Source organism: Rattus norvegicus, chromosome 17 (assembly GCF_036323735.1).
Source record: "Rattus norvegicus strain BN/NHsdMcwi chromosome 17, GRCr8, whole genome shotgun sequence".
Lineage (NCBI taxonomy): Eukaryota > Metazoa > Chordata > Mammalia > Rodentia > Muridae > Rattus > Rattus norvegicus.
The window spans coordinates 49,057,987-49,073,240 of NC_086035.1; the positions used below are offsets into that span (position 1 = coordinate 49,057,987).

The 15,254-nt window shown below is 41.8% G+C and overlaps 1 protein-coding gene across 9 annotated transcripts in view; it reads right to left on the reverse strand.

The window, feature by feature from the left end:
• Elmo1 (engulfment and cell motility 1) overlaps window positions 1-15,254 on the reverse strand; it is a 536,338-nt gene that overhangs the window by 75,799 nt on the left and 445,285 nt on the right. The window contains exon 17 of one of the 9 annotated variants that reach the window (XR_010058900.1): window positions 1-9,510. This exon is cut by the window's left edge and continues 23,423 nt beyond it. The exons of the other annotated variants lie outside the window; for them this stretch is intronic. The gene's annotated coding sequence lies outside the window, so the exon portion shown is untranslated. The remainder of the gene's footprint in view (window positions 9,511-15,254) is intronic. 9 annotated transcript variants of the gene reach the window in all.

The window sequence follows — 15,254 nt, forward strand, 5'->3', positions numbered from 1 at the left end:
AAAGCATCCACGTACACACAGGAATGTCCACGATGAACATTGTGATAAATGGACTAGAGGTGACTAAGAACAGTGTAAGAATATCAACTGTGGGCAGTTTCCATCTACAAAATATTTGCTTTAGCCGGTGGCTAAGTTGAAGGTCATATGTACACAAGTACTCAGTGGGTACCTAGGAGCGGGAGAGATGGGACATATTAAAGCTTTACTACTGTCTCCCTGGGAAACCACAGACTGGGGAGAGGACTCTTAAAAGTTCACTTAATTCCCAGTGTCCGGAGGCTGACCACACCACTAGGCCTGTACCACCTCTTCTAAGCACGCAGGGGTAGGGCTTAGCTTTACACCCCATCCTGTGTGATGGAAGAGATGGTGTGGTGTTGCCATAACTCTTAGGTACCTGGAGCCATGCCTTCCTCCTCTTTAGGTCAAAATACTTGGATAGATGTCAAGACACTGAGCAAAAAACTCTACGTTGGAATTAAAATGATCGTATATAGCTATTTCTCAATGGACAATACATTAGTACTCTCAGCATCACAAGGAATAACCCACAAAGCACCATATTTGTTCTCTTGCTTTGTACTCAGCACGGTCCATTCTAAAATGTTCATCTCCTAGGAAAATATTTGTTGAATGAATTAACAATGATTGTTCAAGCAACAGGTAATTTTTTGTAAGTCTCAAGAGTTGCTATACAAGAACAATATAAACATTGCTGGCGACACTGTACAGAAACATGAAATATTAATGTGTATGATGCTCAGATCAATTATGGTGGTTTGCACAGGCACTAAACTCCTGAGTTAGTTCTCTGGATTTGGGCCAGAGCTTTCCTGGTCATTGAGTTGTGCCCAAAGTGTAAGTAAGGAGTTTCATCGGCCATGTACATCCTTTGGGAGTGATTGAGAAAATGAACAGTTTGCTGCTTCAAGAGATACAAGTGGCCTAATGAAATAATGCATTCCCACAAGGGCCTGAATCATGGTTAGAGATTATATTGCTCATTAGGCAGCGTCCCTGCTGTGAGGAGATCTGAGCATCTCATAGCAAAGAGATGTGGGAAGAAGCCATCATTAAGCAGTCACAAACTCTCTTTACATATACTACAATTGAGCCAACCTACTGTTCAGGATTGTCCAGCCCAGGGCCAGCTACCATTGATAGAAGAAGAGCAATGCCATGTGTCTACAAATCTAAGGTTGATTTTTTGGGCTCAGGGCACTTATGTTATTTAAAAATCAATAACAGACCAATGTTAGAATAATTCTAAAGCTATATTTTGCTTCACATTATACATCTGGTGAATTTTATTCCACTCGCATATATTGTAATAATTTAGGGGGTGTCTTTTTAAGATGAAAAGTGTAGAATTTTTACCCAAGTAAAAGGTGAAATTTCCCAACCTTTGAAGATTTATTTCTCTTAGTCTGTCATTAAAATCAACTCTGCCTCTGATTCCCTAAGCTGAATTTATCAGGAAGTCTCCCAAGTCTGGCATACAGTGCCTGTGCTCCAGAGGCATTGGTCCCCAGAGCTCCCAGAGAAGGCATCACTGACATACCCCAGAGAGAGCCATTCCCTCCTACAGCGCATGCTTAAGCACATTATTTTTAATGATCTGTTTTTAGAAACATCACCAATTTTTAAAACATAAACTTGACTGGATTTTTCCACTTCAATGAGCAAGTTTATCAACCCAAACAGGTCAGATTTGCAATCCCAGTCGTTTCCAGTGAGGCAAACAGAAAAAAGAAAAAAAAATCAGAGTCTGTTTTCCTGTGTTAAATAGGAGACTGTTCATAATGAGAGCGTGTAGGGAATTAGCAGACTGTGGAGAATTGTCTGACGAGTGAGAGGATGAGCCCCATTGGGTCTGGCTCATTCTGTCTCCATTCCTTTTTGAAAGTGGTAAGAATTGATGTGAGCACTCAGCATTCACATTGCCCTCGACCTGCTTGATGGTTGAAGAGTTTAGTTCTAGATGATGCAGAATTTAGTATACATTTTTATTATTTTCTATTCTTTCCACCATTGTTCTGTTCTTCTATTAACAAGGGTACAAAATAAACTTAACCCAGAACAGGATGATAATTGGTAGGAGGGAGCATGAACTAAATCCCTTTTTTCAGTTTCATGGACGGAGTGCAAAACGTATGCTAGGGTGGGGATGCATTTGCCTTTAGTTGGGACTCATTAAATGCACAAATAACACGATAGCAAAAGCCAGTAATTGAAAGTCTTCCAGAAAGGGTTAACTATTGCTTACCTGTAAGAGGTGGTGGTGGACAAACTAGCAAGTTAAAATCAGGTGAAGCATGGCTGTGTTTCTTTGTGGGGTGTTCTGCATGTGCTGCGTGTACTTGCTAGTACATGCACATGTTTGTCCATGTAGGTTTTGAGGCCAGAGGTTGATGTTAGATGTCTTTCCTAGATTGTTCGTCATCTTTGGGGTCAAATCCATTCAGCTAGGAGAGCTGGTCAGCAAGCCTCAGGGATTTGGCCTGTTTTCCCCTACTCAGCTCTGGAGTCAAATGCACATGTGACTAAGGCTAGCCTTCTATGTGGGTCCTGAGAGTCTGCACTCATACTTATAGACCATGTGGACTGAACCATCTTCCCAACCACAAAGCTGTTCCTGTTAGCTGGAGAGGGAAAGTGGAGAAAAGTATGTGAGAAGAGGCACTGAGGGCCAAGCCTTGGCCAGTGCATTCTCTGTTCTTACATGTTATCTAAGGAGGGGGCTCCTGTAAATCTTCAGCCTCTTGCATCAGCTTAGAAACACCCTTGGTGTTGTTTCCATTCAACAGCAAGAGTTCATGCTCAGTGCCTAGCACAGAAAGGGTTCACAGAAGGTTGTTGATACAGCAGACAAATGGGAAATGTTTGCTCTCATCTGTGACAGTGAATGGGATTCTTCTGCATCTGAGACAGTGGGTAGAGAAAAGCTCCTTTCAGGGCTCAATTGCCTGAAAAGGACAAGAATCAATTCTACCCCATTTTTTACTGAAGCCCAGAGCTACAGTGTTTAAGATGCTGAGGTAACCTTTTCCTCAGTTAACCCCTGCCTTGAAGCAACACCAGAATATCTGAAGATAAATTATATGTGCTATTCACTGACTCCTACTTGAGAAGACTATGGGACTTCAGGCTTCAGGCTAGGAATGACTGAATGCCAACCTTGCTTATGAAAAAAACAAGCATAAGACTTCAGTGAACACACCACTTTCCTAACAATATGCCTAATATCCTCTAGGTAATGTGGGACCTAGACCCATATTAGCCTGCACATATACCAGCTTTAAACAATGGGATTAAGTTACTTCCCCCGGCTAAAGCTCTGTTTCTATTCAAAGATATTCTAGAATACATCCTGACACCAGGGAAGAAAGGCTGGTCAAGTCAGGACTGGTTCAGGGTACATGTCCTGAATGAATTTTTTAAACAGAATCTCATTAAAGCCTTATGCCTATGCATAAATGGCTGTACACGATTTAAATCAGATGCATCATGGGGAAGGTCATTTGCAGTAGAAGACAGGTTATGTAACTCAAACCTGTCAACCAGAGAGCCACCCACCCAGTTCCCTCTTCTACTGGACCCCAGAAAAGGGCACCCCCAAACAATAACCGGGGCCTTTGAATGTCCTTCTATTCATGCTATCTGCTGTCACACCTGGCAGTGTACCCCAAACTTGTACATTCTCTAGTAAAATGTCTTGCTGCTCTATTTTTGCTTTTCTGGTTCTCCTACTCTAAACAAGAGGCTACAAGTCTGGAACAAGGCTGGGTGGTGGTGGTGCATGCTTTAATACTAGTACTCAGTAAGCAGACGCAGGTGGATCTCTGTGTGTTCTAGGCCAGATTGATCTACAAAGAAAGCTCCAGGGCGGCCAGAGTGGTTACATAGGGAAACCCTGTCTCCAACAAAGAAACAAACAAATGAACCCTAACAACTACTTGGTATAGTAACCACTTCAACACTTAAATGTGACAATTCACCATTCTACAGACTTTCTTTTCCTCCATTCCTGTCTAGTTTTGTTGATTTTTTGAGCCAGGGTTTTATATATCTAAGCACTTCGAATTTAGTATTAACAAAAGATGAGCTTGAACTCTTGACTCACCTGCATTTCCCTTCCCAGAAGAGTGACTTACTATACCATCCTTGGTTTCACAACTTTCTACAGTGTGGCAAGGGCCTTCAGAAGCCCCCACCCCCACTCCATTAATGTTAGTTACTTTTCTCAGAGTAATAAAATAACAGACAAAAGCAACTTAAGGAAAGAAGAGTTACTTTGGGCTAATAGTTTGTGGGGAGAAGTGGGAAGTGGGAAAACCACGGGAGAGGGAGCTTGAGACAAGTGATCACATTACAGCAGCAGCCAGGAAGCAGAGATTTACAACTGTTAGCACATGCTTAGTGCTCTCCTCCTTGTCAGCATTCTGCCCATGAAATGGAATCATGCACATTTACAGCATTCCCACCTCAGTTAGTTCAGTCTAGAAACTTCCTCATTACACATATCCAAAAGTTTGTCTCCATGGTGACTTGTAATGTTCAATTGATAATTAATATTAATCATTGAAGACAATAAAGCAGGTTTGGCCCAGGATATCCCAGATAGGAATGTCAGGTCACTTTCTCCTAAAAAGTCAGTGCTATTCTCTAGGCAAAGTTTCACAAAGGCTCTAGGTCTACCCTGTTCTCTTAATACTTTAGTGTGGTGGCCCTTGTCAAGCCTCCTAGGTAAGAAATAAGCTACAGAATCTCAATTACAGGTAGGCTGGAAAATCCTGTGTGTTGGAGCACTCTAAAGAAAGAGATAAACAGATATCTAGGACCAGAAGAAAAAAGATATAGAGTACAGTCTTCAGCAGAGGGGAAGACAGTTTTGTGGGGACCTTCTGGACATGTGGCAAAACCTGGAGACTTGGGGTTTTCAGCAAAGCAGGAAGGAGTCAGAGAACAGAACAAAGGAATAGCTAGGAGTTCTAGCCTCACTGGTAGTATCTGTGGAATTTCATGTCTGTGCCTTTTCACCATATTAGAAAGAAGCAGGTGTTATAAGCTGGGACTCCCTCAGAGAACCAAGGGGAGAACTTCTTTGTCCCTTCCATCAGAATGACAACAGCTCAGCTTTGATATACACTACTACTGAGTTCCCCCTATTTCCTTTAAAGATAGGGTTTGGCAGTGAAAATGTTTGAAATGAATTGAATATAAGATATGATAGCAAGATTGTAGCGGTTTTGAGTGGGTTGGGGCCTGGGAAGAACCCTTGGGAAATGAAGCTGAGAGGTTTAAGTTTAAGGACAAGTATAAGGCTAAAAGGTGCAGAGCAGATGAAGCAGATCCTGAGTGGATGTGTGCTGTTTGACATGAGCACAGCCATGTCAAGGACCCCAGTGCCTCAGACTTATGGGAGTGGCCAAGCCTTCTCCTGGTGAGGCTGGAGAGAGTTCTGAGTGCAAAAGTTAACAGTGTATGTAGAACCTATCAACCTCAACTTTCTCCTCCAGGAGAAACTACAACCCGAGACTGTTGTCTTATGGAGACTTCCAACAGAGGTTAGCTAAACCAGCCTCCTTGTTCAGTGGGTGCAATAAATCCACCTCCTCAATTCAAACACAGAAAATAAACGTGCTGGGGTTCTGCTTTGTTGAGGGATGCAGTTGGTGCCCTCAATAAGAGCAAGTGCTGTCTTTTCTGTGTGGGTTTCTGTCTTGTGTTCATCCCTTCATTATCTCACTTAGGTCATCCCTGAAGCCATGCAGAGTGCTGCAGTGGGCCAGGACAGGTGAGGACCAGGACAGGTGAGAGCCAGGACAGGTGAGGGCCAGGACAGGTGAGGACCAGGACAGGTGAGGACCAGGACAAGTGAGCAAGGTTTCAAAGCAATTGGGCAAATAAGCAAGGAGCATAAGAATGTGCAAGGCCAAGGGGTCCTAAATGGCAGCCTTCCTTCCGGGCAATCCAAGTAGCTATGCTGGGGTGAGGTTGGGAGCATATTCTGATAAGGCTCAGGAATGAGAGTGGCTGAGGGGTGGCTTTGGGAGGATTACAAACTTCATCTTGGATTCAGAGGCTCTGCAGGCCAGGAAGGACACTAGAATTGATACTGTCCACCCTTGACTTCAGCACTCATATGGCACTGTAGCTGGCCTTCTAAGACAGGTGGGCCCTTTGAGTCATGTCAGGGGAGGCTCAGAGATGATTATTTCTGGCCATTAGAAAAGGTGATAAAACTGGGATGGTTTCTGTTTAGGATGCAAATAACTGAAATGATTGAAACAGAAATGAAAATATGAGCTTCTGATGATAAATGAAAGTAAAAAAAACAATTAGCTCAAAGGTTAATAATAGGCAATACACTTCTTCCTTTTTTCATTCCTTTCTTCCTTCTCGCCACTCCATCCCCTTCTTCCCTCCTTCCTTTCCTCCCTTTCCCTTCTTGACAAAGAGTAGAATACCCATAAAAGGAAATCCTGTAGTGGCTCTAGAACAAGCCTCAGATAGCCAAGGGCTAGGGCAATTCTAACTGAGTACTTGGAAGGAATTCAACTCAGGTCAGAACTAAAGCCTAGCTGTGCTTTAGGTGTGAGCTGCAGAAACCTACCCCTCCCTCCACGTTTTTGGGAGCGTGGGAATGGTTGACGCCCAGCACAGTCTATGGTTCTGAGATGCCCAGCCTTGAAGCACTTTCTCCTCTCAGACCCAGATGGCCCAACACAAAGTCAGGAGGCTCTATTTCCCCACATGACCTTTCCTGGACATCTATCTGCTATCCTGAGAAAATGATTCCAGGGTTCAGTGGGAAATGTCTATTCCAGTGAGAGATCCTCCAGCCAGAAGCAACCTTCATAATTCTTCCTCACCTCTCAGTGACATTGCATTTCACACTGTGATCTTGTTAGAAAATACAACCAAAGGTTTTGAAGATCAGGTTTCTTTCTAATAAGCTGCAACTTTGAAACTACTCCCCCAGCCATAGGAGGTGGTTGGCCATTCTCTCTAGTACAGGATGAGGTAGTGAAGCACTGAAGAAAACAAATCAGAGCCCACGTCTGGGAATCTCATACTTGGAGCTGTGTGCTTTTGCAAAGATGCCTGGTTTACCGAACCTCAGTGATTTCATCTCTGAGTGGGCCTGCTGCCGGTACTAACCAGTCCTCTTCCTTCCTGGAGAACATTTTTATTCTATTCTTCCATCAGACAGGCCTGGAGTCAGACAGACGCCAAGCCCTAACTCCCGTTTGCCACATAGGTGTAGACCTAATTGGTCTACCATTTCTTTTCCTTTGATAGTATGTGAGTTTGATGTGTGAGTGTCCCAAGGAGACGAGAGGGTTGGATCAACTGAGCGTGTCTGTAAAAGTCCTTGCTCCTTCTGTATTCCATGAGGTGGGGTGGTATGCAAATGTCCCACACTACTACCATCACTGAAGTAAATCTGCTGCATGTGGGAAGAACTCAGGGAAGTACACTGCTAGCTGCTGGCCCTGAATTAGGCCAGTACTGAAGTCAACACCATGATTATATTAGCACTGAAGTCTATTCTATTTTTAGCTTCTGCTTACTTAGCAAACATTAATGTTTCTAGTGAAAGATGTGTTACATATGAGTGAAGACATAAGACATGACAAGTATACTTGTTATGATTTTGGCAAATGAAAAAATTAATGAATTGCAGGTAGTACTTGTTTGCATAGGTCTGAGCAAGAAGCAAACTACAGATTACTTTTTCTCACAGATTACTTTTTCCTTTATCTGGGGCTTATTGCCTGACCTACGCTTCAAAATCCTTCAGGGAATGTATTTAAGGCTCTTCCCAAGCCTGACATTACAAACGTTAACATCATTCCGTGGAAGTCCTTAAGGCTTGAAAGTGCTGGGGCCGGGGAGCAGAACTAGTCACTGCTGGTATAAGTGGCTAAGATGTGGACCTCTGACTATCTAACAAATAGTGTCACATTTGAGGCATAGTTCTGGTCCCTGGATCCAGCACATTTAAGGACTGCCGAAGGCTACTAAAAAATCATGAGAAATACCCAGGAGGCCAGGAAAGATTTCTCTGCAGGATTCAAAGGCCCAAGGCCTTGCAGGCTCCTTGACGTTAGACCTTTGGCTTCCAGACTGTGAAATGACACATTTTAAGCCACTTCCCTCTTGTACTCTGTCATAGCAGTCCTAGAAAACTACCCCAAGACTAGCCCAGAAACAATGATATGAAACCAAGTGCCAAGCAGACAATTTAAATTATGTGTCTTTATAGAAAGATTTAAAACTGCTAACAGGTGTCCTCAACCAAAAGCAATTTGTGCAGGATGCTAAAAGCCTAAGATGTCCTCTTCAATGCACACTGTACCCACAGTCTAAAACACTCATCTCCTCATATCCTTTTAGAAGATAAACACAGCTCCTACCAGATCTCTTGCTGTTGAAGGGCACTGATAAGATTCACACCTGTTGCTCTCTGAGGAACTCTGGGAAATACGATTTTAGGGGACATGAATAACACGTGCCTATCACCGCATTCTTGAATGTATGAAACCTCTTAATTTAGCTGACTTGCTTGAGTAAAAAACAGGCTCAGTTCCTTCTGTAAAAATGTGCCGCCTGATGCCCAAGCTGACACTCTAAACTAACAGGCAAGCTTCAGGATTGTTCCACACTTCTGCTTCTGCCAGCTGTGATATGATACTTAGGAGTCCCTGTTTCCAAACGCGATTCTGACAGTTACACTTGTTATTGTAATTATGTAACTTGATTGCATGTTATATACAATGATGATGCATGAATGTGAAAAGGAACAGCTCTTACTTGAATGAGCTTGCCTGCCTTCAAAGGGAAGAAAGAAACACACTGCAGAAAACAAACCAAACCTGTGCTTGGCGGGTCAACCACACAAGATTAGAGATTCAGTACCTAGATTGTGTTGCAGATATTTCGAAGATTTGAGTTGCCTTTAAAAAAAAAATCTCTGAAACTGGAAATAAAACGTGGTGTTTTAAGCAGAGTTATGGTACTAATAATAATTTGGAGCCCAAACACATGTTTTGGCTCTACATTTAAAAAAAAACTTTGTGGCTGAATATATGCGTATATGCTTTGCATTCAAATAAATTACTTAAAGAGGCCACCATCCATGACTATTTTACATGTCAAAGACTGTTAGTCCCCTCTAAAAATTAGGCTGAAATTCAATTGATTTTTGGCAGTTGGTGGGGGTTATTTTGATGGATAGTTGGTTTAGGGGGTTAATCCTTTCCCTGTGAGTTCTCACTCCAAGGCCTGAAATAGTTATTGGTTATTGGTAGTTATCGGTTACTTACTTTGAGAATAGGCTGTTACTTTGCTACTTTGTAAGTTTTGGATTTGTGTACTCTCGGGTATATCTTGCCTTCTAGCTTCATGTTTAAAGTGATCCAAGAAATGCCACCTGCTTTGGGCTTCTCAGCTTCCAGAAATCTGATGACCCCAATCCTTTCTTACTCGGTCTTAGGTATTCTGTTATAGCAATAAAAAGCAGAACAAGAATTCTTGTCAACGTTTTAAGTAGTGAGCTTTGTGGGTTAAGATAGTCAGACTCTCTTGCAGTTGGTCTCACCTGAGATGCTTTCCTGAAATAGGCAAAGACCACGTTTTATCCTCTAGTGTCAAGAGTGGCGAGTTCCAAACTGGAATCATTTGGAAAGAGGAAACCTCAATCAAAATAACAACACAAAACAACCAGAATGAACAAACAAACAAAGACCCCATCAGATTGGTTTGTGGGCAAATATGAATGGGACATTTTCTTATTGAATGATTGATGTGGGAGGGCCCAACCCACTGTGAATAGTGCCACCCTGGGCAGGTAGTCCAGGATGGTATAGAAAAGCAGGATGAGCAAGCCATAGAGAGGAAGCTAGTAAGACGAGTCCTTCATGGCCTCCACTTCAGTTCCTGACCCGGTTTCCCCTCATGATGGACTCTAAGCTGTCAGGCAAAATAAATCCTTCTCCCTCCATGCTTTTGGGAATGGTGTTTACCCCAGCAACAGCAAGCTGGGATGGTGAGTGTTTGTTTTGTTTAATGAAGTTCTATATAAAACTTCTGACTCAGAACAACACAAACACTATGATATGTTAGAGGTGCACACATGCATGTATTTATCTACATCATTAAAAAAATGAGAAGCCATAAATCACCTTCCTAAGGACATAAGAATATATTTTGACACAACGCAGGCAGGAGGTGAACTCCTTGGTCACATTAGGTGTGGTACAAAGACTCAGCTACTAACCAGAGACAAAAGTCTAGGAACTAGCCCCAGAGGCTGAGTAGCCTCGCATAGTCTTTTCCTGCAGGCTCCATTAATAATGTTGACACTAACATTAACATCATGTTAATAATGTTGACACTAAGTAGCCTTTATTCCAACTTATATTTCCGGATTGATTTCACTCACACCAGCAAAATAAGGGCTCCATTTTCTGGATATTTTGCGATGAGATGGTAGGTGAAACATCTCAGCAACCTTGCACTTTCACATGCAAACTGGTAGTAACCTGTGTATTTAGAATGCAGGAAAACCCTTCCCTCGGGAGGTCTCTACTCTAAGAACACAGATAAGACATAGTAGCAATATTCCATTCTTCTGCTTTTACTGCTGCTGGGACCTGGAGCCTGGGGGAACAAATGGCTGGCCCGTGGCATGCAAACAGTGGTATATGACTTAACAGTAACAGCTCAAAATTCTGTTTCATTCCTCGCCATGCCACTTCTCCAAGTAGGAGCAAACCAGGAACAAGAGAGACCATGAATGACTTCATTGCCTACTCTGGCCTTAGAGTTGATGTGTGCCCAATAATATTGGCAGGCTTGACTTCCTGATTCTAAAGATGGTCACAGACTGAAATACAAGTGTGGAAACCATTAAACTTCTGTAAATGAGCAGAATCTGGAGTAGCATATGTTGTTGGCATCCTTGTAACCTCATCAGCAGCTGGGCAAGTGAGAGCAAACTGAAAACCATCTCCCAGTTCTGACGCTGTGCTCCCTGAAGGGACTTTCTAAACAAGAACGCTGCCTAAATTGGCAATTAACCCAAGTTTAACAAGGGTTCAGAGTCACAGTCATTAGATCTAGTGAAACAACCTTAGACAAATAGGCCTAGGAAAGAGTTCCACATTCAGACCATCTGGGAGAAATGATTGTTGCTTATAGTATTGATTATAGTGAGACTTTCAAGGAATGGGGGAGAGTTCTTTTCCTCTGAGGCCACACATAAGAATTGTGAATATTTATGCTCCTTTATCTTGAGGAGAGTAACTTTGTGATTGGAAGGTGAACTGGGTGGATCAATGCCAGTTTGGAATATTGGTTATGAGACTAGGCAAGGTATTCATAGTTTGTTAATGTCTCTGTTCTTTTATAAGCTAAGGGAAAGAATATCTTCTTCAGAGTATTGTTTTGAATGAAATAATCAATTAAAATTGATGAGCACAGTAGTGATGAATAAATATCCAACAGGTAATAATATCAATAATAATGGGAAATTAAATATGAGGAGAAGCTCACTGACTAACGAGGTATCTGAGTATCTAGATACCATTTGAATGTCTACCTCATGCCATGATCTGTGCTAGGCGTTGTAGAATTCCATAACATGAGTGTCTTTACCAGCAGAGGAAATAAACCATGTATATAATTATATAGTAGAAATTTTCAAATACATCAGGTACATTAAGATATAGCTAGTAGTCAGAAGCAAAACCAAACCAATTCCCATTTTCTCTTGCTGATTGTGTTGGGGGAGGAGTGATGCTAGAGATTTGATCCATGATCTTGCATATTCTAGGAAGAGGCTCTATCAGTTAGCTAATCCTCTATCCTGAGTATAATTTCTATGTTTGTACTAATACAAGTGTCAAGATCAGAGAGCAGTAATGTTGGAATCTAACATGCATTTTTAGAGGACATTCTGTGCCATATCAATCTAAAATTTCTGAGAAGTGAAAAGAACTTTATGATAAGGACTTTTGAGAAACAGTCTTCTGGAGGCTTACTATGCATATTGTCAGCAGGCATCACTCATATCTAGTCAACTTCTTAAACTGGACACGTCACAATCACACTTGGTCTTAGAGAGCATTGACCCTGGCAGGTTAAGAGCTGGTAAATGATTCACTTTTCAGCTCACCTTGGAAACTGTTAACTCAATAATTAGCATAGCACCAATCAAACCATAAAGACAAGCCCAAAACATTCCTAGCCATTAGAAGGATTCACCCAGGACATCAGTCTGGTGACCACTCCTGGGCAATTCATCAAGCAGGAACTTCCACTGGATTTCTTGAACTTTACATTTAGAAAACTCTATGAAGTTAGTTTCATGCCTCTCTTTCCATAGATACCCTATGGAAGATCAACATGATGAGCCAACGTGTCTAAGACCACACAGCCAGGCAGTGGTAGGAACTGAATTCTTTTTGTGAAGCTTCCTTTTTTTGTCCCAGCTTGGCTGCCTTGGTACACAATAGCCTTAAGAAGTTATCATCATGATTGGTTCTAGAAGGCTACAACTTGGGCATAAAAAGTAAGCATTGATGTGCAATTTACTTCACAAACCAATGGACTAGATAGTCATCTCATCAATAGTTGCATAAAGCTGTACTTATCTTTTCTTTAACTTTTTAAAGGCAAAGCCTCTCAATGTACTCACTTGTTAGGTCAGAGTCCACAGAGTGGTTCATAACTAGTTGGACTCTGAATAAAGAACTGCAAAGAACCCTGAGTCTGACTCACTATGCAGTCCTGTCCTCTCTGCCACAGCTAGAAGGTAAATCTCTCCTCCTCTTCTGCAAAGTGTAGCAGCTTGTAACTTCTAAGACCCCTCAGCTCTATTTGGAGGAAACAAACACTTTCACTGGAGCATGTCAACAAAGCTTAAAATAGAATTATGAAGTGATTATAAGTGACAGCCCTTGACATGTAGAAAGGCTCTGCAGACAGAATGGAAAAGCTGCTGGTCACTAATCAAGCTTACAACACAGGATGTGGATTGTAGGAAGGAACTCTGACTCAGGAAAGATAGGGAGGTACTCTCCAGGGACACCTGCGATGGAAATCCAGGTTCTGCAGGTGGCATCTGACTGGTTCCCAGTGCAAGAGACCCCATGTTAGCTTGCTGCTACTTGGATTACAAGGTGATGGATCATGACTAGTTTCTTTCATGAGAACTGTAGACTTTACATTACAGGAAGCAGGTTGAAACCAATGGTATGACTTCACTCACTTGAGGGAAATTCTTGCTTTGATGATGGGTTCACTGTTGCTTCCGCCCAGAGGAACTGGAACTGGAAATCACACAAGGCTTTTGCACACTAATTCAGAAATTTAATGCTCCAGTCAAAAAAATGTTTTAGGAACATCATTGTGACCAACCATTTTGTTATCATAGCAGTAGCAAGCTGGCATAGGGCCCAGGCACTGGGACCAGAGAGATGAACCAATGGAACCTGGATTTCAAACTAAGTGTCTGTATCTGGTTCTTCATTCACAGATTGTTGCTTAACTGCTTGTATCATCAACATTCATTCGTTGATTTTACCAATTTTATTGGATTAGGATCTTATTTCTACCTAAGGTAGGACTAAATGTACAATGACTACATGTATATAAAACTTGAATGAATGAGCAAAGGATTGGAATAGTCTCCTGTCTTGAATAACAGATGTGCACTAACTTCTGTCAAATGGCTCAATCACATTTTATTCATTAAACATGGCTAATACCTTTGTTTTCAGAATACCATGCCGTCATTTTCTTCTCCAATTTAAGAATTTGTTTTCACAACCACAAGAAAAAACAAAACCTTAACTACCATTCTACCTAATATCTCTCATCTTGCTATCTCCCAGGGCCTTAAGGGCTTTCTTCTTGGCTCTGTGAGAAACCAGTACAAGGCTCCCTCTTAGGGAATCAACACTAAATAATATCATGTATAATCCTTTAGGCATATGATAATATATGTGGTTCCACATTTTAAAGTGACCCAGATCCTTCTGTGAAAGCTTGAGAGTTAGAAGTCTGTGGTAGAAAAGGACTCTTGACAGGGTGTTCTCAGTGACACCTGACATAGCATATGCGAACTACTTATGTGTCACAGTGTTCAAAAAATGTCACAACATTAAATACTGTTTACATCCACTTCATGAATTTACTTATTTGTTTTTGGGCTTTAACCCAGGGCTATGCCCTTCCATTAAGTCACATACTACCCTTATCCCAGTTTTAAAGTTGCACTCAGAAACATAACACCATTAGATACAAATCACTCTGCAGTGAACATCAGCGTGGAGATCAGAACCTGGCATTGCAGTTCCTGCATCCTTGTTTGTATCTCTGCCCTTTATAGTACCTTTTGGGTCGGGGAACCTGGAGAATACAATTATTATTGCCTATATTGTAAAAATGAAGGATTCAAAGATTAAAACTTGACCAAAGCCCACCAGTTCACATTGAATAGTGCATACATTATAATGACAGTGGCTTGATTTCAAAGCCTAAATACTTATCATTGTACTACCAGACCTCCTGCAAGTATCACATGTTTAGTGGATGGTAAGTTATGATTGTGCATGCTGACCATATTACTTGAATCTAGGGTTGGATAGGAATCTCTAATTTTATCTACAAAGTTGTTCTCTGGTTGCTTCTTCAATATGGAAGTTATATTACCTGACAACTAGGATTCATTGAAGTCACCTCCTTTTCACACACATTGATCTGTTACCTGCTGGATGCCAAGTGCTGTGTAAAATTGCCAGGACCCACAAGGGCACAGCCTTGTGTGTAAAGTGTCCACATTCTCATCCTCTGAACATGGAGCTATAAGCAGCAAGTGTCCCCAGCAGAAAAGCAAAGGAACATGCACTGATGTGACCCATTACCCAGGAGTGGGAACTGAGTAAGCTCAGAGTGTGAGGAAATGTTCCCTTGCTACACTACCAATGGTAATGTTGCCTTCCTCTCTTCTCAGTGTGGCAGCACCATTACTCCATTGTCCATGAGTTCTGTCCTACTCCAGTTTTCAGCACTGTTCTCAATTTTCTACCCATGTTTTCTGAATGTTTGGTGTCTATTGACATTGTGCTTTTTCGTGGCCTTGGTAGAGGATTTTCTCTGGTTATTATTGTTACCTTGAACATCTCCAAACTCCCTTTCCTCAGACCCTGTCCACTTTTTAAAGGGCTTGAAGGGGCTTA